The sequence below is a fragment of the Columba livia genome, chromosome 2 (genome assembly GCF_036013475.1).
Source record: "Columba livia isolate bColLiv1 breed racing homer chromosome 2, bColLiv1.pat.W.v2, whole genome shotgun sequence".
NCBI lineage: Eukaryota > Metazoa > Chordata > Aves > Columbiformes > Columbidae > Columba > Columba livia.
In genome coordinates this window covers 72,047,487-72,069,763 of record NC_088603.1, presented here as the reverse complement: position 1 = coordinate 72,069,763, position 22,277 = coordinate 72,047,487, and the positions used below count along the sequence as shown (strand labels likewise).

At 47.1% G+C, this 22,277-nt stretch overlaps 1 long non-coding RNA gene across 1 annotated transcript in view; it reads right to left on the bottom strand.

The window, feature by feature from the left end:
- Nucleotides 1-1,131: 1,131 nt before the first annotated feature.
- The window catches only part of LOC110366324 (uncharacterized), a 47,089-nt gene continuing 25,943 nt past the window's right edge, over nt 1,132-22,277 (bottom strand). The window contains exons 3-5 of the long non-coding RNA XR_010470286.1: nt 10,732-10,875; nt 6,643-9,426; nt 1,132-6,184 (exon numbers count right to left, since the gene is read on the bottom strand). This is a non-coding gene — a long non-coding RNA (uncharacterized LOC110366324). The remainder of the gene's footprint in view (nt 6,185-6,642; nt 9,427-10,731; nt 10,876-22,277) is intronic.

The window sequence follows — 22,277 nt, the reverse complement described above, 5'->3', positions numbered from 1 at the left end:
GAAATGACAGCCCATGCTATTGCCAAGCCAAGAGAAATGGAGCTAAAGTGGAAAGCCCAACTTAAGAGTAAAGTACGATATAAAGAGGTTGCACTTATTTCCAGATCAGGCATTACAAACCCAGGGAATTCAGAGTTAAAGTTATGCTTAAAATAAATTCAAATTTGTTGAATGTGGTAATGTGCAACCAAGGCATACAAATAGCCTTAATTCTGACCTGCAATAACACAAAACCATATGACTGTGATTAAAATGTATTATTACTTCTGCTTCTAGACTAGATTACCCTGATAAATACAGTATTTTTTTTCATATTCCCTTGCTTTGCCCTCCCCCCTCCAAGAACCCTGTGCCCCAGATATTGCCACCAGCACAGATTTCACAGTTTACTGGGAAAAAAGATATCTATCACAGGTCCTTCACATCTGTAATGGGAGACCCAGGCTAAGTGTTCCCTTGGAAATATCCTCCCTCCTACCCTCGGATCCACAGCCACCCCTGCCCAAGGGTCTAGAGATAACAACTTCGGCGTGCACCTAGCAAGCACTCTCTCCTGCTGAGGAGAAGGAAGGGCTTCCCTCACACTTTTAAACCATTGTAATCTACACTTATGTATCTCTTTTACAGGCCCACTAAAACCTTGGTTTTAAAGGGCAGAGAAAATAAAAGAGAGACAAAGAAAAATCATCTGGATAAATAATTATGGCTTTTTGTCAAGGACTCAGGAGCTAATCAGGTCCAGATCTGTTCTACATTCACAGTTATATGCAAAATTATACTTAGTAAGATAGAAAAAGTCAGATTAGAGTCAAGAGTCAGCTCTGTCCTCAGCTACATAGTGCAAACTACATGGAGTGAAGGGGAGGCCTCCCAGGCTGTAACAGAGGGCAAACTTTGGCCTCAAATACTTGAAGATCATTTGGCCCTGATGCACGTGAAAGTGGCTGCTCTGCACTTCGGTCCAGTCTGAAATGAATCTCCAGAAGTTGTATTTACTTAAGAGTGTGGGTGGCCTGAATTGTCACGATGTGTTTAAATATTTGGCACTAAATCACAGCTGTCCACTTATTTGCACTTTTGCTGCCGGGCAGCAGGAACACCCCTGGAATTAGTCAGTATCAGACACATTAATGAGCTAACAGATATATTATAGTTTACAGTTTAGACTTCTTTTGTTCACATAAATACACACCACATCTCCGCTTCTTTTCCAGAGCAGCGTATCTTTTCAAACATGTTGACTTTCTCAGCTTTATTTTATTTGGCCTTTATTAACGAGCTTGCAAAGTTTTCTGTTACGCGGAAAAGCACATTGGCCCTAGCAGGCTTTCGGTGCATTACGCACAATCCTGAAGAGACTCGTTGTGCGAGAGGAAACGGTCCAGCCTCACAGAAGTTCCTCCTCGCAAGCCAAAATCCATCCTCTGCATGCGAAGATCCCGAGTAAATATGGAACCAATAACAACTGTGGGTGAAGACCTTTGCATATGGAAAATATTTACAAAGTCTGTGTTACAAATCACATCAGCTGGAGGAAAAGCGCACCTTCGCTGTGCAGAAAGCAGGCATCTGTTGCACAAAGGAAAGAAAATCTTGTTCTCTGGGTTTACACTCCCATGTCTCTTTCATCCCACTTCTCCAGCGCCAGTAACCTTTTATAAATCCCAGGCATAACATAGGTCATGATTTAATAACTTGCTGATAAACTGTATCCAGTATGGGAGGACCACAATGTTGGTGACAATTCTTTGTAACTTATACGCCTACTGGATGCTAATTGCACATCATAATAATTTTTTATTAAACAAAACACTAGAGATTTTACCAGGGTAATGCTCTAGCATGGAATCAATGGGAGCCAGGTTTTTGTCTGCATGATTAAAACAGTTTTTCACCAAAAACAATGCTTATTTGCTGACAATGAAGTTTCTTGTGGGAATACATCGCTTCTGTAATTAAATTTTCATCTGGAAGATTTTTCGGGTCAAAGATGGAATTTCTGGTTAGAAACATAGTGGGGAGGAACACACAGGAAGCCGGGCTCTGAACTGAGCACAGCCGAGCCTCTCGCATCCCCAGCACTTGGCTTAATTACGGAGCCAACAGCTCATCTGCCATATGGCTGCTCCTCGCCTGGTCTTGCTCTTTTTTGGCCATACTCCTCCAGCGCCCTTTCCCTGTTCTCCCTCCAGCCCCTCCCAGAAGCAGAAAGTGCAAATCCACAGGCTGAAAGCATCTGCCTGCTTCACAACTGTATTTAACAGGAAGCATCCCTGAGCAGGTGTTTGCCTCCAGCTGGAGGAGCACAGAGGGGCAACCCCACCACCAGCAGCTGCTCTCACTCATGCAACAGGATCTGGTGAGGCCTCACCTGGAGTCCTACATTCAGCTCTGGAGCCCTTAGCGCAGGAAAGACATGGACCGGTTGGAGAGGGTCCAGGGGAGGCCACCAAGATGACCAGAGGGGTGCAACACCTCTCCTATGAGGACATTACCCCTTGTCCTATCATAACAGGCCCCCATCTGTCCCCATCTTTCTTATAGTCCCCTTTTAAGTACTGAAAGGCCACAATAAGGTCTCCCTGAAGCCTTCTCTTCTCCAGGATGAACAACCCGAACTCTCTCAGGCTATCCTCATAGGAGCAGCCCAAGATACAATTTGCCTTCTGGGCTACAAGTGCACATTGCTGGCTCATGTCCGATCTCTCCTCCACCAGTTCCCCCACGTCCTTCTCAGCAGGGCTGCCCTCAATCCCTTCATCCCCCACCCTGTATTGATACTGGGGGTTGCCCTGATCCAGGAACAGGACGTTGCACGTGGCCTTGTCAAACCTCATGAGGTTTGCATGGGCTCACTTCTCAAGCTTGTCCAGAAGCGATTCCGCTCAGCCACCACAATCAAATGAGTCTGCAACACTGTTAGGAGGGATCAAAATCACATGTGCATGTGTGTGCGGTTTCACAATACCTCCCTTTCCCCCCTGCTAGTGACACCAGTTTCCTCAAAGAAAAGCAGAAACAGTAGAGCACAGACCCAAAGCTACGCCGTGATGTATTAAAGCCTTGTTTTTCCCACTGCTTAAAGAACTGACCCAGCCCCCTCAAATGTTCCCAGCATATTTGAATTGTGAGTCAGAGACCACAATGGAGATACTTGCCTAGCTTGACAAAGTTTAAGTATCTCCTGCCAAATAGTAATCGCTGATTTTTTGCTCTGTCACTCATGAGTCCTCTTTCCACCGCAAAAACACACTGCCTCATTGAGGAAGGGAGGATTAATTCTCGGATGCTTACCTGTAGCATCTCCAATTTCTCATGGTCTCTTTCATGCAGAGTGCTGCTAACAAACAGGATGGAAACTTCCAGGTATTGAAAGCTCACATCTCTGTACCCACAGTGGAAGCAATGAAGATAGAGGATGGAAAGAATAGCAGCAATACTGAAAAGTGAGTCCAGGAAAAACTTCATTTTTGCAGGCAAGGTCTAACACTTAAAAGAAATTATAATTCAAGACCAAGATTTCCACAGACTGGACTAGCACCTCACTTACCAAAGCATCCTAAGACTTAGGAGTTAACCTGTGATGGAGCACCATACCCTTCCTTGGGCAACCACCACCACTGCAGTAAACTTTGGCAAAAGGGAGCAGCCAGGCATAGGAAGCACCAACCACCACAACTAGAGCCACTGCCTATTACGGGTTGGCATCCACAGTGGTGAAATAAGTTTTCACTGCTCTTCTTTCAGCAGTGGCAACAAGGCTGCAGTGCTGAGTGTGGCTCTATTTTCTCCCCTGCATCATCCAAACAATTCGTACAGCCCCACTAGGGGCAAAACCATAGAATATACTTGTATTATTTTACTATAGGTCACACTCATTTCCCATTTTTTAATTTCCCTACACAATCATGAGCGCTAGAAACCTTTTCTTTCTTAATTAGCTTTTTTTACCCCTCCTCTTTTTCTTCCATGAGAAGCCAAGATTCTCATGCCATCTCAGCACTCTGGCAGAGAGGCACAAGGGCTTCAAGGAAATCCCCAAGTATCAGAGTGCAAGGCTTGATCTGCAGTGAGGAGACCTGGCAGTGTCATGGTGCATGTCAGCTGTCCAGCTGTTGCTCCAGCGGTGGAGCTGTGCCGGGAGCAGGCCAGGGAACAGCAGCTGAGAAAAAACTCAGGCACAACCAAACCCTTCAAAGTTACGTGAGTCTGAGGTTGAACGTGTGCGTGCTTGCTTAATTTTTCTTTCTTCCCACCATAACTAGACAATATTTTTTCAGAGGCTTCATCCTCATACTGTACCAAGAAATCCTTCCCATTATCAGCTCCATCACTGGGGCTGCAGTGTGGCGAGCAGCCTGCTGCTATCTGTCCCTGCTGCCTGGGGTCTGGGACAGCTGGGCTACAAGGCTGGTGAGATGGGGGAGTTCTGGGCTCTGAGGAGGAGAGAGATCATTTTGTGCGCTGCTAAACTTGCTCTGCAGGAGTGCTTTTGCCTTTTTAGTGCAGGCCATGGGGTGGGACACTGGTGCAGCAAGAAAAAAAAACTTTAAGCAAGATTTACTCTCTTCCTTATTAATGCTTGCCTCTCCCCCCATCAAAAAAAAAAGCAAAGGCAGAAAGGCAAGGGGGTGAATAGGTCTGAGTGGACTTCACATAACAAATGGAAATACCACACTTCAACATCTCTCTGCTTTTAAGAAGGGGGAGTCTTGGACCGAAGCTGTATCCAAAGCCCTAAACAGCAACTCAGGAGCTCTAGGTTGTTCTTCCCAGCTCTGCCTCAGGCTTAAAATTTCAGGACTGTGGTGTCTTGCTGACAAACCTAAGCCATGCTAAACTGCAGATAAAATACCAGTCATCCTTTCAAACTTCCCATCCCCCCAAGCACGCATTGCTCTGGGCTGTGTGCACATGTACTGACCTCTCCCAGCTCAGTCCTGGCGACAGGGTGATACACAGCCCAGACCTGCACTCCCCGAACACCCCCGGGGTTTCGTCTAGCACAGAGCCAGGCGCTGGAGGTGCATAAGAGGGAGCGAGAGAGAGAGAGAGAGAGAGAAAGAAACTGTTGCAATGTGCAACAAATACAGATCATAATACGGATCTTAGGATTCTAAACCAGTATGGATCCTGAGCACATTCAAATCAACCAGTGAGGGCTTCCAATGCCTTTGCTAGGCTTCAGCTGAAAACAGTCAAAACAGTAGTTAAGTATCATGGCAGCCAGAACAGATTTCACAGCCCCAGCTGATGGGTCAAACCCTCAACTGAACACTGAGTTCATCCACAGAGGTGACTGATTGCTCCAGGACCGTCGCACTGGCAAAGCCGTGGGAGTTGGGAGAACGGTCCTTGTTCTCCCACCCCCACCAATTGGTAGGTGACCAAGTTACTTCACACCCCCAAGCTTGTTAATCTGACACCATCTATGATCAATAAAATCTGTCCATTAAAAACCACCTACACCAGCTAGAGCTATAGATGGGAGACAGATCGAAACAGCAGGCAAATGGGGCTACCATGAAGTTGGAGCCAGAAGCCTCAAAGCTCCTTGCCTCACAGAGTCCAGATGATGCCAAGCTAATCAAGCTTGGAAGGAGAGCTGCTCTTGCAAGGGGGCCTTCTGCAACCAGATGCATGAGACCACTGTCCTCTGAACTGAAAGGAAACCCCTGTTGTACAGCCACAGTAGGAGGCTGGACCGGCTAGTGCAACGTGACGCAATGCATTTTTAGAGCATGCTATTCCAGACAACAAACTTTGGAAAGTGTTTCTGAAGCCTGAGCCAGCTTCACAGTGCTGGCCCCAAAAATATTAAACATGTACCCTTCTTAAAAAAAAAAAATAAAAAAATTAAAGAAGTCTGAATTGCAGTTCAAATGAAAGCAGCTTCTTTCATCTCTCCATCCTCAGAGGCAACGCAAGCAGATCAAGAAATTCATGGGGCATGAACGGGCCCTGGTAGAGCTGGGCTTGTTCCTTAAGCCAAAAAGAAAGAAAACAGCTGCATAAACATCGCATATTCACCTGTAAAGTTTCTAACGCTGTTTGCCAGAGCAGTGGCTGCCACCAGGAGCACACCAGAGTCCTCTCCCTGGTAGTGAGCCGCCACTGAGCCATCAGCCAGGCCATGAGATTGTCAGCTGTTACTCAGCAGCCCAGGCTCCTCGCGTTACAAAATCTGGAAGAGAGATAGAAGCTGAAACCAGAGAAGCTGCAAACAAGGGCTAGCAGCCTCCCGCAGCAGAGCAGGACAGGCTGCTCACTGGGAGTACCTCCAGCACTTGGGAGGGGACAAATTTTCCAGTGCTAGGCACTCAGAAAAGCCTACACAAGCACATGCACTTGCATGATGTGCAATGACATGCACCAGCCCCTCGCATCTGGCATTCGAACAAGAGGACTTTAGAGGCCTAAAACAGGGGATGCACCTCTCTCCTGCCTCTGCTAGCTCACAGCACTTGTAGGGGAGAGAACAGCAGATGCCGCCCCGCTCCAATCCACTGCTGGCACCTCCATCCCCAGCAATCTGCCAGGCTGCTACACCCTTACAAACAGGCTTGGCAGAGCAGCCTCCCCAGCCAAAGTAGGGTTTGTATCAGGGGCTAAAGATCAGACTGCGTCTATCTCTGAACACACCTTTGTTAGTTTTGGCTGCACCCTTTCAGGTATCACCTGCCTCCCCAGGCAAACACGTTCCCATCCCGAGCTTCACAAGCCTGGAAGGAACTGGAAGCAGATCCACGGTCAGGCTGCTGTTTGGCTTTGCTGGAAACGAGTGGAAAGCTGGCACCAATATCCAGCCGCCCCAGCAAACATTGCATTCATATGCAGAGCTACGGAGCAAATGATCCGTCAGTTGTTCATCTGGAGAACAGGTTTCACCAGCCTGGATTAAACGACTGCGTTGCCACAGCATGTGCTTCTTGCTCCTTTTGGAGATGAAGGAAGTAAGTTGAAAGTACCACAGAGAGAGGCCCAGACCCTGCAACCCAGCTCCAAGCACCTTTACGCTTGGACGTTCAGACTGACATGGAGCACAGGGAACATGGCACAAGCACGTTTAAAAGGCAGCATTTTGGTGCGGATGTGCTGAAATAGCTAATGCAAGAAAACACCCTATTCGAGGACAGGAGGTGCACACTTTGCCTCACGTTACTGTCTCCAGATGTGCACCAGACTGGCTGTATTTCTGGGCCTTCTGCTCCTCGTTCCCACCAAGCTGAAGGCAGAGTGAGTGCACTTGGAGGTCTAACAGCACATGTGCAGCAGCAACAGGCTCCATCCACCAAAGCCTGTGTCCTGCCTTCACAAAACCCCTGTTGAGCGACTCCCTTAGGATGTAATTGCAGTCGACTTCATTCCAGGCCGTGAGCATATGTCTGGCTATGGACTTTACTGTGAGCACACAAGGAAAAAAAAGAAAAAAAAAAGAAACATAAAGGAGAAAGTACAAAACAACACTCTTGTAGTCCAAGCCCAGATAGGATAATGGGTGTTTTTCTCTATAGGAAAAGGTTACTTCGCTACCTTTGGCAGTCTAGACAGCTTCCCTGCATTAATCTTTTGCAAGGCAGAAAAGAAAGGCTGACACAAGCTTAGCAGACTCAAAAACACAACATTGCACCAAACCCACAGCCCCCAGCAACACCCCCTGAAACCCTCTGGAGCCCACGCAGGCAAAAAAACAGATGCCCGAAGAGCCAACAGAGCAACTTTAGGATTCTCTCAGATGTCAGGGGACCCCGAGCCCTTGCACCAGGGAGCCCATGGCATCTCTCTACACTCCGTGGCCTTTGGCGGGACATGAGAGCTCGCCCCACGGCCCCGTCTCTCAGGGGAGAATGCATCTGGGGTGAGGATGGTGAAGGGCGCAGGGATGCAGCCACAGCACAACGTGGGCAGCAGGAGCCAGAGCCACTGCCCTCTGCCCACACCGTGTTTCACAAGATGAACAGTAGCAGCAGCGCTATCGCTTTTGTATTTGCTGTTTTGGGTTTGTTTTTTTTTCCAGAATGAGCAAATCCACACACTGGTCCATAGCCAGCCTTCGGGAAGGGCACAAACGCTGCTCTAGGGGAAGTTTCCTACAAAGAGCCTGAAGCAACCATCCAATGCTCCCAGCCCAAGAAGTTGCAGGCTGTCAAATCTCTAAGCCATCCAAAGTAAGGTCTTATCAATGGGAAGCGTCAGGGAGACCTATGCAACACCGAGCTGCCCTACCAACATCAAGCTGCTGTGAAAACATGTTGTATTTGTCCAGCTGGGATGGCTCCCAGTCAGGCATTTACATTTGTGACTCGTGGACAAGTCTTTAAAAATACATCCCAGTGCACGTAGGGATGTACTCCAAGATACACTTACATCCACAAGCACATGACCTAGGAGGTGGGTTCGAGCTAAAGTGACTCAGCCTCCCGGTTACAGGAACAAAATTAGCAACCACTCATAAACGTCTTATGTCTCAGATGGGGCTAGATGGCACTGTAAGTTAGTTAATGTGCAAGCACTTAGCCTCAGGAGATTTCACTTTGGCATTATGATCAGTGGAAAACCAGGAAAGCTGGTGCTCCCTAGGGTATATTTTCCAGAGCTGGGAATTCACACTGACAGCCTGATTCAACACATTTTCTAGGTACCTAGTTAGGAACTGTGTCCAATAATTTAGTCATTCTCTGGAATTTACTTATTTTCTTTTTGTGAGCAAATAATCCTTGGCTTGCAAGCACTTAAACATGTAATATTTATTATAAAACATATGTTTTCCCCCAATACTTAGCCTACATTTTCCCTGCTTTAATTTATCCCGTTTCTCCTCATTAACCCCTGCCCCCCACCCCTGTTGTTCCCATGCTGGATCCCTCTACCTCTCCCAGGAGAAAAGTGATGAAATGACATTCGCCTCCCAGACCTCCTGGCACATCACCCCTTCTCTTCGGGATCAGCTCGGCGAGGCAAAGAGCCCTCTGGCCCCAAGCCCCTGAATCACTTAAGGATGCACAGCTGAAACAGAGCAAAGAGAAGTGGTGGAGGGAGGCGAGGACCAGGCTTGCGGCACAGGCACCTGGCTGTATTCAGGTCAGAGTATTCAGGTTTTGCAGCCTGGGGCCTCTGCGTGAGCTGGTTAGGAGATGAACCAAGTAAGGATCTGCCCTGATCTCACACCTAGACCTTCCAGAGCCTCTGCACTCCCTCCTCAAGCGAGCGCACTGTGGCTAATGGAGCCATGCCACTGCAAGGGAACCGCATCCACATATTGGGGTGGGGGGGGGGGAGTAAAGGAGGAGGATGTTCCATCCTGCTGCAGCACATCTGCCTCCAGGGCTGGGAAGAAGATGGCCACCTCTTTAACAGAGACTGTACGCATTCCATCTATTACTCAGATGAGCATCTCTCCCATCATTTAACCAGGGGAGCACCCTTCTGAAAAAAAAAAAAGATAAAATTAAAAAAGAAAAAAAACAAAAACAACACAACTCTTTCCAGCAGAGAATCCCATCAGCTTCCTGACAGCCTGGGTCATTCGTGCCTGTGAATCTGCCTCCCCCCCCCCCGTTCCTCAAGTAACAGATTAGTCACGTACATTTGCAAGGGCAGCGATTCTGCCAAATAGCTGAGGAGCAGGGCAGGAGGAGGAGAACAGCAGCACAAGAACAGGCAGAGGAGGGGAGAGGAGAAACGAAATGTTTCTTCCTCTTCTTCCATGCCCCTTTGGTTTTCAACAGCCTTTGCATGCACAAGCTGCAAAACAACTGCATCATGTGCTGGAGGTGTTATCCAGCAAAAGACTTGGACATCCCTGTCCCTCCTCTTTCACTCCCAGGCTGGCAGGGGCACGACCCAGAAGCAGGAACACCAACAGCTCCTCTGAGGCTGCGACCAAAAGCCTCCCTAAATATGGACTACGTTTGGCAACTGGGGAAAAGCTCTCACTTAAGCTCCCATCTTCCAAGTGACTGACAAACGCCAGACCCCAGCAGGGCTGACAAAGGCTCAGGGCTGCAAGGCAAGTCACTAGGAGAGGAAAACAAACAGGCAAAAGGCCCCCAAAAATCCAGCTCCTGATTAAAACGTGGCTTACTGCAGTTACTTCCTTCTACCAATAACATGCATGAAAAATCACTGTTGTCGTTAGGGCAGCAGCGCATGGAGCCTTTAGGCAGGTCAGACTGCTCCTCTGTGCTGTACACACTTGTGTCAAATTGTCCCTGTCCCAACATGCTTCCAGCTACAAATGCCCCAGCAGGTAACAAAGAGGGAGATGCAAAGTAAGAGCAGCTGAGTGATCCAGTGGCAGGGAAAAAGAAAAAAAAAAAAAAAAAGACACAAAAAACAATACAATAACAACAACAAAAGAGAAAAAAAAAAAGCCACAAACAAAAAACCACAACACCACAACAGCAGGCCGTTTCAGGTCATCTGAGGTGGCACACATTCCCAGACATTCAGTCTGTCCCCTGTAGCTCGGGGAAATGCTAAATGGGCTGCATGGCCCGGAGAAACTGCGAAGAGGGGGAAAGCAGAGAGCGCCTGGGGAAAAGCAGATGAGCAGGTTTTCCAGGCAAGCCTTGCTATTGCAATAAGAGATAGGGACACGTGTAGGCGGTGCCTGTCCTGGTAATAAATAACAGCTACAAACCTCTAATTAACCTCTGTAAAACATGTTGGTTCTGCCAGTATATTCATCACAGAGCTATATACGTCACATGCTAGCACTGCGGTACTCACTTCAGTGGTCCCCAAGAAAACGCAGCAGGCCAGTCACAGCATCCTGTGTATGCCAGCTGAGGGGAGCCACAATCTCAAAGGATACATCCTTGTCACCATAATAATGATGGCCACTTCCTGTATCCTCCACCTTAGGTGGCAGTGCTGGAAACAGAAAATAAAATACAAGGATCACTCCTGAGACAGGAGAGTCACCATAATGCAAAATGCCAAAGAAAACCTCAGAAAAGGTCTAGCTCTCCTTCCTGGGAATGAGCAGTCACAGGGCCATGTGTGAGCATCTGGGCTGGTTTATTCACCTGCCATCCAGCGCAAGCCTGCCCCTGTTCACTGAAGGGGATGGGAAGTGCCAGGTTCCTTCTCCTCTCCCCATCCCACTTCCCAGAGGGCAATTCAGGGCATGAGTGGCCTGATGCTGGCAAGAAAAGTCCTGTCCTATGTGCTGCCAGGATTCTCCACAAACCCATCTAAACACCGTCCTGTTTCAGAAACAACACGGGCAGGAAGGGGAAGTGCATAAACTGGTGTTCTGATGTCTGGCACTATACCAGCACACAGATTAGACTAGTCAATCATTTTAATTGCCATCTAACAATAATAATCTATTTAGGCAATGTATACTAAAATGTGCGCACCACTGTGGTCCTTTTTTAACTGTAATTGCGGTGGTCCTGACCCAAACAAGTGCCCTGCAAAGCCACGTATATGGGGGAATTTTTTTCATTGCCTCTTTCCAGAACTACTCTCGACTACTGTTTTGCTTAGGTTTTTACTTCAACATACATCTTTTTGTCTGTTGACTTTTCAACATCACGTACTTGGCAGACAGGAAAAAGAATGCAGAACAGTAACTGACACTGCACATATCTACCATGCAACACAGCTTTATTCTTCCAGAGCACCCATGTCTTGTTCCTGTTCTGGGTATTTATTTTCTGTATTCCTGTGAAGACTCACACACTCAGGGAAGATGCTGGTTTTCAGAATTACCAGACCTAAGGAACTGGAGGTACATAAACAAGCAGCATGCTGAGGCCCGGGGGGAGCCGATGGCTTTACTCAGTCATCAGCAAAGCTACACAGGCAGGAGTGCAGGGTGTCAGGGGAGGAGATAAGCTGGCTCCAGGACAGACCCCAGCATGCCCCTGCAGAGGTTTCCTACTCCACAGAAGCGCTCTGCTCTCCCTTGAGGAAGAGGGGACGTGGGAGGGAGTTGTTCTCCCTCTGTCCATGATGTTTAAGTCTCCAGTATTGCAGGGAAGGATGCACTGGGTGTGCAGAAGCTATTGCCTACTATGTACTGAGCAAAACCACAGGGAAAAAGATGGTGCAGCCACTGCTCTACCTGCATCCATCCCGCATGTCAAAAACCAATAAAAATGGAGCACTGAAAAATAAAACTCACTGCTTCAAAAAGCCATCAGGAGAGTGTTTTCAATAGTGTATTTTTTGTGTATGTGCTTCTTTCTGATCCTTTTTTTTTTTTTTTTTAGTGTTGAAGTTGACATCTTTTCCTCTTGCTGAACCAGCATTTCCTGACAGCAAACCATTGTCAGAAATTTCCCATCCAGCCCTTGAGTGGATTTCAACACTCAGTGCTTGTATGTACTTATAAGAAGAGGTTAATGTCAGTCTCCAAAAAATTATCTATAGGGTATGCAAAAGGGTGCCACCAGCGAGGAGCAGCATCTTCGTTTGGAGAAGTTCAGACAAGAGCCAGTTTCTTTGCCTGGAAACTGGGGCCAGGTTGATTACAGCAGTGATGGTGATTCTCCTTCACGTTTACTGCCCAGCTGACCTGCAACTTTGCAAAAAAACCTTCCACAGGGAACACCGCCTTTCATGACACAGCACATCCCCTTTCAAATTCCCTGGGGACATCTTGATGGTTTTCAAACTAAACATCTCAGAGAAGAGCATTGCTCTCCCAATAAACAGCAGTACAGGCAGGCCTCAGAAGCTGAACAAGCAAAGCAGGCACTTGTGGGAGGAGACGGTAATAAAAGCAACAGCCAGCTCCATAATCACCGCCCCCACTGCCTGATCACCATTACCTTGTCACAACTGCCCTGTGCATAGTGGCGACAGAAGGGGTCTCCACGTTCAGAGGACTTTACCCAGCAAAATCTCTCTCTAAAGATGAACACACACTGAAGTGTAACCACACTCGGGTAACTTTCCTAAAAGCTGGAAAAGAAAAATCCCCTGATCCATCACAGAGCCATCAGGCACAACGCAGCCAGGGAATAGCAGCCCCCCGGTCTGGGGCAGTTGTAGTCCAGGAGGTAGGGAGCAGCAACCCCAAAAGCTGAGATGTTTTTGGGGATCAGCCTGTTCTCATTCAGAATTTCAACCCACAGAGCACTCAAGCTAAAGCTGCCTTAATATGCTTTTAAAGGCAGACAAACGACAAGCAAGGCATCTTTCCCTTCAAAGCCCAGCACTCCTCCTCCAAGACATCTATAGCTGCTATCACCAGCTTAAGGGGCAATAACTTCACCAGCAGGTGAAGCTGGTTTATGAGGGGGAGGGGGAAGAGTTAACCCAAATTCATCAGCCCACCCACTGTCATCAGCCAGCAGCTCTGAGCACACGGGGGGCGGGGGGGGGAGACACAACACCCCAGCAGCACGTCAAAGAGAGGATGCCTTTTCTAAAGGACACAGCTGATTCATCGTCCAGCTTAAGTATCACGGGCAGTTTCAGCTGCAGAGGCTTGACCTGTTTGGCAGCAGCCAGCCGGCATCAGCTGCCTCCTGGAAAAGAGAAAGAAAGAAAAAAAAGACAACTTTGAAATGACAGAATGGGCAGAGGAATGGAAGGGGGAAAAGCAGGGGGGGTGAAAGAGGTGGGCTTGCAGTCTCTGGTTGGGTAACAGGCTAATTCTCCCCCTGCTCCCTGCCTGCGACTCCATCTAATTACCCTGTTTCCTCTGAGCTGATCGGAAAGTGGCCTTGTGTCTGGAAAAGGCCGTAAGCATCTTACATGCATCTGTTCCACCTAATCCCTAATAACTAGCGCCTGTGTGTTCAGGGAGAGGAGGAGGAGGAGGGGGAGGATGAGTGGGGAAGGGCAAGGAATGGTCGGGGAAGGTTTCCCATGTGTGCTGCCATGTGGTGGCAGGCCGGGCTGCCTCTGTGCTGGGGCTGGGGCCTGTCAGGGAACTAATGCTGTTCCTCTTCTGCCCGTTTCACAATCTGGAGGCCCCCTTTCCTCTTTCCCCTTGCAAGAAAGAAAAACTTTATTAGGAAAAAAAATTAAAAGAGAGAGAGGGCCAGTGGTGGGAAGAAGGACACGTTTTGCTGAGCCTTGCTGCAGTTCAGATCTTTTTAAGCCACTAATTTTCCCCTTGCCCTAATCCTGCATTATCCTTTGGGAATGACGTTCAATTCCTGAAGGGGGGTGGGAAGCGCTCTCCAGGGCCCTGCATGGTTTGCCCAGGAATTTGGATTGCACTTTTTATGTGCAGCTCCGGGAAGGGGCAGAGGGACAATTATGCAGCCGTTTAGTAGCAAGGCAGGCACATTTTCAGCAAGCTCTTCCTAGCAGGAGCTAATTCAACACGGGGAGAGCGTGGGGATAAACAGCTCCGTTTGCCAGTAAAAGGATTGTCACATCTGGAATTTACACAAGTTATGAGGAGCCAGGAGCCACTATTTTGTTTCACTCGCATCGCATCGTAAAACATGTTAGCACTTCGGAAGCATTGCGAGGCAGACGCACGCAGGACGACGTCTTGCACAGCCCCAGTGTGCCCTCACCCTCCTGTGCCACCGGTGGGGGACACCAGCCTTGGCCCAGCAGCTTGCTCAACCCCCTCAACTTTGCTCCAGCCCCTGGGAAGGGAAACTTTTGGCCTCCAGCACAACCAGCTGGCACTACCATGTCGCATCTCCACGTGACAGCCCCAGGGGGCTCCCATTCCGGAGAGGGACCCGCTGTGCCCCCTGCACACCTCACAGGGGGCACCAGCCCCCGCGCTGGCTCACCCCATGTGGAGGAGGACTCAGCTGCCGATTGCTTTAAACTGATTTCAAAAAGGTTGGCTGCGCCTCCGTGGGGTGTTTATTTCCAAACGCTTTCCACATTTATCCAGCCAGATTTCCACTGTTTTGCTTTGGGATTTTTGCAGTTGCAAGCCATGAGTGCTCCTCTTGCAAGAGCCTCCTCACTCATCCCTTGGCACGCTGATGATGCCAGAGGTGGTAATGAGTCCTGTGGGCTGAGCTGCACCTGGTTTTCATAGGAAGCCCTCATCCTCACCCCAACAAAGACACTGGGAAGCATCCTGCAGAAGAGTAGTGGAATATGGGTGTCCACAGGATTAACTCATCCTATCCAGTAATGGTGGAAATAAAAAAGTAAGGGGACGAAAGCTGAAGCCAATGGCATTAGCTGAGATTTTCACCTTTGGTGCTTCACACCTACACACAGCCCTCAGGGATGAGCAACGCAAAACCTGGCAGCCCATCTTTTCCAAATAATTTTTGTTTTCTCATTTTTTATCACCAACCAACAGTTACACATGAAATCTGCTGCCCACCGACTTCTGTGAATGATCAGGCAAGCCTAAGTGTGAAAACAAGAGTGAGCACAGAAGTCATCTGTTTGTCCACCATGCCGGTTGTGAAACCTTGTTCAGAGGTAAAGGCCCGCAGGTTACCACATGGAAACCCAGCTGTGATGTACACCTCGTCCTTATCCTCCTGCCAAGGGACAAAGGGCTGCCTTGGGGAGGCTCATATCACCCTGCAGAGGACTGGCAGCATCACTGCTCGCTTTGCTGCCTGCCAGCAGGGCAGAAATTTGGCTTTTGTGAGTCATCCTCCTCACCCATCCAGTGGCAGGTCTGCCCTCCAGAGTCCCACCAGCGCTCACATGTGCCTGTCAGGGAGCAGAACTTACACCAGGGATGGTTCCCCACAGAGGGGTGCTCGGCACCAGCATCCTGCAAGGGGGATGTGAGATGGGCAGAGTTGGCAGCTGCCCACTGCTCCAGCTCTCATGATGGGCTGAAAAAGTGAAGTGAAAGAGCATGGTGGGAAGCTGCAAGTTCACACTTCACTTGTAACACTGTCCTCTCAGTTCCCAGGCTTTCCTTTTTTTTTTTTTTTTAAATTTTCTCATAAAATGTTATTTTTTATTTTCTCATCAAGATAACACTGTGTTGTCTTTACGAGAAAGATGCACCAGTTGAGCTTTCAGCTTTGCTTGCATGATGCAGAAGGCACCCACATGGTTCTTACTAAAATTTAAAGGCCTTTGAGGTAACTTGGTGCAATTTTCCCGTGAGCGCAGGCTCCTGCAACTTTAAGATTAGCAGCTGAAAGAAAAACAAAATTAAAACTGCCTTCAAAAACTCCATCTTTAGGTAGCAGATAAGTGGCATAAACACTTGGAGTACCCAGAATCGTTGGCAGTTTTCTGTTAATTTAGCCTGAAGGGCTCTGAAAACAGAGGCCACCTTCCTCCCGAGATGCAAAGATGGGTTTAGTGAGGAGTGCTAAAGGCTGCTGAAAGTCAGGCCCAGAGCCCTACGTAACCCCCTTAGACCCTGCTTAGACTCTTTATTTTCTCCCATTCTTAAAAGGGAGAAAATAAATCCCGAAGCCTGAGCCTCTAAGCTGGAGAAGCCTACCTGAAACAGGCTGGCCACCAGAAAAACATTGCTTTTTCTCCACCTCTGCCTGATTTGGTTTCTCAGTGCTTGGGAATCAATTTCTGCACACCTGGTTCCCAATACTGACCACATTCTGGCTGTGACCACCAGTAGCACAGACTTGCCTGAATGTGCAAGGGTTGGCATGGAATATAAACAGTAGCAAGCAGATGGTGTTTTGGGACAAGAAAACACCCCATTGATCAAATTTATGGCCAGAGGTTGTGCCTGCAATAAAACTGCACCCTCACTCCCTCCTCCTCAATATCCCACCAGCTTTAGGTAGGAAGAGACCAGCCATGCCACCACACACAAGCTGTTCCTCAAAAGACACATTGACGGGAACTCTGCCCCCAGCTACACCTCCAAATGACAGGAGCTGCGGAGGGGTGAGTAGGAAGAAAGTTTGGCTTGAACAGATCTCCTCCACTGAAGAGTTAGCACGGGAGGTAATTTACTTGCACCGAAGTACCGAAGACAAGCTATGTATCCAAACACTCCTGAAGACCTGGGTTTGGCCAGCTGGCCAAAAATCCCCTAGCATTTATTTGTAGAGCTGGGAGGAGACCTTGGAGGTAGGGCCATCTACACTTCCCACAATTAGTGCCTGTAGCAAGGGCAAGTGACCACAGCCCAGGAGCTATGCTTCCTGGTCCCATGCTCTACGTAGAGATCTCCAATCAGTCCCTCAATATCTTGCATTCTTTGGGATCCCTTTCAAATGAAAAAAAAAAAAAAAATTAAGTCTGTGCACGACAAATTCCACACACTGTATGCACAGACATGTGATGGTTTTATAAACTGCTAAAGCAATAAATTCACTGTATCCCAATTCATGCTCTGCATATGGCATGATGCTCCCAGCCTAGATGTATGAAGTGAAACAATAGCTATTTTGTATGCTAGGGCTTAGCATGAAGAGGCCCTCTATTTTCTACTCTGCTTTCACTGAGTTCCCATCTTTCCAGGATGGAACCTTCATAAATTTTCAGTTTGGGGATACTGAGCAGATTTATTCTAACACCCGTCTCTGGGGAAATTCTGCAGCTTCCAAAAGATAGGCCATGGATGCAGCATCAGTATGGTCACAGCTCACTGGAGGGCATTCGCTATCAACCATCCCAACCGAGCTGGTTAATCCTTGATAGCAATGGCTTATTTTAATTGTCTGAACTCTGTTAAAGCAGGACTGAATCCCCTTAACTCCTCTAATTCTAGGAGCTGGATTTTCAGCTAGCTTCATGGTATTTTTTTCCTTTTGGTCTCGCACTCTCTTTACACTAATTCACATACCATAGACCATACCTTGGGAAAGTCATATCTGCAGGTCCCTGTCCTGGCCAAGGAAAAAGCCAGACTAACTTGGAAGATGACCCTACTTTGAAGGTGTCCCTCCAGAGGTCCTTTCCAACCAAAATGTCTCTGAGATGAAGGCATTATACCCCTTGAGCAGTGAGAAGCAGAGCTAAAGCTTCATGAAGCTGGGTCCCTGGCGCCTCTTAGAGCTCAGAGACGCCTGACTGGGGGGACATCACCTGGACAGAGACCCACCATCCTCTTTTGGGCTGTCGATACTCAGAAATGTGTTAAAAATATAATGTCACACCAAAGGGCTTCAGCAATGAGTGACCACTCCTGAAAATCTCAGCTGGAAGAGCTTGCCCAGGGCGAGGCAGTGAGTGAACCGGGAGAAAAACAAATGGTGCCTCTGTTCAACCCCACTCCCAGGTCTATTCTTTAGCCAGAGGCTCTGTAGTAAAAATATAACTGCTGGAACTTTATATAGCAATCATGCTGTCATTAGATGTCAGAAAGCATCTGCAAAATCCAGTTAATTTACCACGTACACACACACACACACACACAAAAGTACTTCAGCTGAGAAGATAAAACAAAGGCATTATTTTTAAGGGTGAAAGCCTTTACAGTTTATATTTAAATATAACCCCCTAATTTAGCTATTAACTTTACTGCAAATCCTTGAGAACTTGATCTAATATTCTGTAATGGGAAAATGTAAATGAGAAATTTCCAAAGCAGATAACAAATTGCTTTTACAAATGGCAGAAGGTATTTTGCCCACATCTCAAACATTATAGGCTATCCAACTGAGGGGCTGAGCAGACACAAACCATACACATTCCCACTTCCTTATGAACTGGCGTAGATCAGGAGGAATTCAACTGGTCATTAAGCATAACAGAGACCTAAGTTTTCACTCTGACTGCAGTTTATTTAACTATGGATTTTATATTTTAATATTTTTATGGTATCTTTCACACTGGGGCTTGGGGACTCCCAGGCAGTCACTGATGTAATTAGATAAATGACCAGTTTAAGGGCTTTTTGACTTTTCATCCTTATTTCTTACTGCCTTGCTTTTGTGGGTTTAAAGCATAATCTTTTTACTAATTAAATACACATGAATATTCTGTTGCCTGTGCGTTGAATATATAATTAGACTCAGGAGAAAGATTATGTGCTCTCTAGCTGATACTAACACTTCAGCATAAAGGTACCCCAGGCACCAGTAAATGTAACCGATGAGCTTCTGCTAATAACATGCTGCCTCCGATCTCCAGAGGATTATCTTACTCTGGAGCTCTTATAGGAGCCGTATATTGAAAAGGGCCTGAAACAGATATCCTGTAATTTATGTCCCTACTTAATGCCTTGGTGAGGAAAAGCGGCCTTTGCTCCAAATTGTAAGGGTTTCTTTCCTTCTCTTTTTTTTCAGGTCTGAAGTTAATGTATGTGATCTTCAGGGATCAGGAGGCTGTAGGGAACCTCCAGGTGGTTTCAAGGAAGAAAACATACTTTGTTGCCCAAGCTCCATCATTATTTTTTTTTCATACTCAGGACCACCTTTACCCCTTAGAAACACAGAGGAACCTCTTAAATAAATCATATTAGGCAGGGTCCTTTCTCTCCACTCCAAAATTAAAGAAGTATGTCTGCTTTATCGTCACCAAGCACATACTTTGTAAGCAGTGCTACCTCCCGGTGCTCTTATTTGCTGTACCTCATAAATATCAGAGTCCTTTTCCTTTCCTCTCCTTGGCACTTTTCCCATCACTTTTAGGTTGCTGGGGTTTGTTTTTGTTGTTGTTTTTTAATAGAGGTTTCCCTCCCAGCCATCACATGATAATGCGCTTTTTTTTTACCCCCCCACTCTGTGGTTAGACCAGCTCAGACAACTACATAAATATTGTGGGGAACTGACCCTTACATATCAAGTTTGCCTGGTCTTTTTCATGGAGGTCTTTATTTCTTTAAAATGTAGGTGGTCTTCTTAAGACAGCATGGAGACGAGCCTGTTGAAGTGAAATGGGAAAAAAGAAGCAGCAGAAAAACCCCCTCAGGATGTTTCCTGTGGTAAAACAGAGTAAGGAATATTTCAGAAACGCTGAGGAATATTTCAGGGCTGCTCCAGACAAATTCTAATCCAAATCTTCTGTGAGGTTCAGTGAACTCTGCAAATAGCACGTTTCCTCCAAAACCCCAAACCAGACAATTTGAAGCTGATTTTGGAGCAAGTACATGGGGACACTGGCATTTCTGTACCCCTTGGCAGCTGTGAAGAAGGTTGGGTGGGTTTTTTTAAGAGCAAAGTTTGCTTAAAAAAATCAGTGGGCTGGCTACTGAAAATCAGCTTCTATCAACTAGTGTCAACCAAAGATTTAGACAAGGAGGGTAAAAAGGTCCTTTATTAGAAGTATGATCTCAGCATAAGCAGTCTGAAAATTTCCTCTCATCTGAAAAAGAAAACAATACCTGGCAGGCCAAGAGATAGCAGCAGACATGCAGCCTCAATGTTGGCAATACCTGTGGCTCTGCTAGCATGGCCCTCAAGCTAACACAGCAAATGACGGTGTAACATTGCAGTTCAGTCACTTCTCCTAAGGGTCTAACTCCTTAAATAACTTCCTTCAGCAGGAGACCAGCTTGCTTATTTTTTGTTGTTGACATTGTCAATAAAACATGTCCTCTGCTGGCATTGAGGAGAAGTGTACCAGCATATGGTACACTATGTCAGCATATTTGATCTTTAGATTTCATTACACATAACATGCTTCACCGCAATTGCCTTGCTTTAGCCCTCACTCAACACAAAGAAGTACTCGTATTTCAGAGTTTTATATCCATGCCTAAACTTCAAGGTTGACATATCTAAACATGAAGAATGAAGTGTGGGTTTGCTTTACAGCCCCAAAAGCAGGGAAGTTGGAAAGTTTGGAGATGAAGCAGGTATTGGCTAGAGAGCACTCTGCATTGGTCCCAGTTTACATCGACCAACTCAAAGTAAAGCTGTTCCAGTCCCACGGCCACAGGTAAATCAGGTTGGCCCCAGTGCCACCTCAGCTCAATCCCAGCTGTGCTGGAGCAGCTCTGTGCGGCTCACTGCACTCTGCTTGCAAGGCTTCGATGGTTGCATGTACTTGAGATATGCAAGCATCTGCTGGGAACCCTTCATTCACTGTTCCTGAAGCCTTTTCCTTTGGGAAGGTTACCAGTCGGCAATGGCTTAAAAGGAAACCCCAAAGTGTCTGCCTGCTCACAGGGAAACATACCACATATCTCAATCAGAGCTGCTGAGGCAACCTGCTAAACTTAATTACCAGTTCCAAGGGCTGAGACTGAATGACAGGTCAATTCATGCAGTGAGCTAGCAAAGATTCCTGATAAATACTTTCTAATTGAAAGGATGATAAAACACCTATTACTCACTGAGAAGCTTGAACAATGAGTTAGTCCTGGGTTTTTTTTACACTACGAAGATCAAGAAGTGCTAATCTTGTCAGCACTCTGCTGTCATTTCCTACCAGCCTAGTCATTCAAAAGGTTCAGAAAGGATCGTGACATTGCAGGGGGGTGACCAGTCACTGCTCCCTCGCTCCTATTAAGGAGATGAATAGAAATATCCATTAGCAGTGTGAATCAAGTCTATTGTAGTCTGGAGAACATTGAACATTTTTGTGAGTTAGGAAAACAACAAAGAATAAAAATAACCTCTCACACACAGCTCCCTTAGAAAATTAGCTGTAGTACCAACATGACATATCTTTTGCACAGCACCTCTTAACCTGAAACATATGGTTGAGGCTAGTGGACACTACTTAAGGCCCACCTCCAGCAGTACCACTGATCTGCTGCATACAAGCAGTTTGAAACTTGAAGGCTGGGTTTTGCCCTAGAAAGACCGCTACATAGGCACATTTACCTTTATTCACTGCTTCAGGCTTTAGGACAGTCACTCTGGCAGTAGGACAGGGCAGTCACGCAGGGTGAGAAATGCTCTTAAATTGTCACAGTGGGAAAAGTCACCCGAGCTGCCCTGCAAAAACCTTGTGCACTGATCTGACCCAGAAGTTACCTTCTGCAGCATGAGGTGACACAACACTCACTGCTGGGAAGGCACAAAACCAGGCACCACCCGTTACCAGGAACCTCTGCTGCCGTGTTGCCATACTGGGCGACCCTGGATACATTTTTTCAGCTCTCCGTTTCTCTTTCCCTTCCTGCTCTTTTGCTGGTTTTAGACCGTGAGATGGTCAGTGTGAGACAGCCTCTCACAGCGTATTTACTGTGTGCCTAACGCAATGGATTACAGTCCTTGATGAAGCCTCCAGATACGGCTATTGTGTAAATAATAATTCATGACACCTAGGTGCACCACATTGCTGAAATGCAGCCACACTAAAGTTAAGGTTGGGACATGGCTGTGACACAAGCCACAGAGCACATATAAAGTGAAGTTTTGCCAAAGACAGAAGGTCAAGGCATTTCTAAGCCCTTAAGCAGCAGACATCACCTTACCTGTTAGGATGTGCCTTACTTTCCCCTTTCTCGCCCGCCAAAATACCCACAGAGTTCTCTCTACATAGTA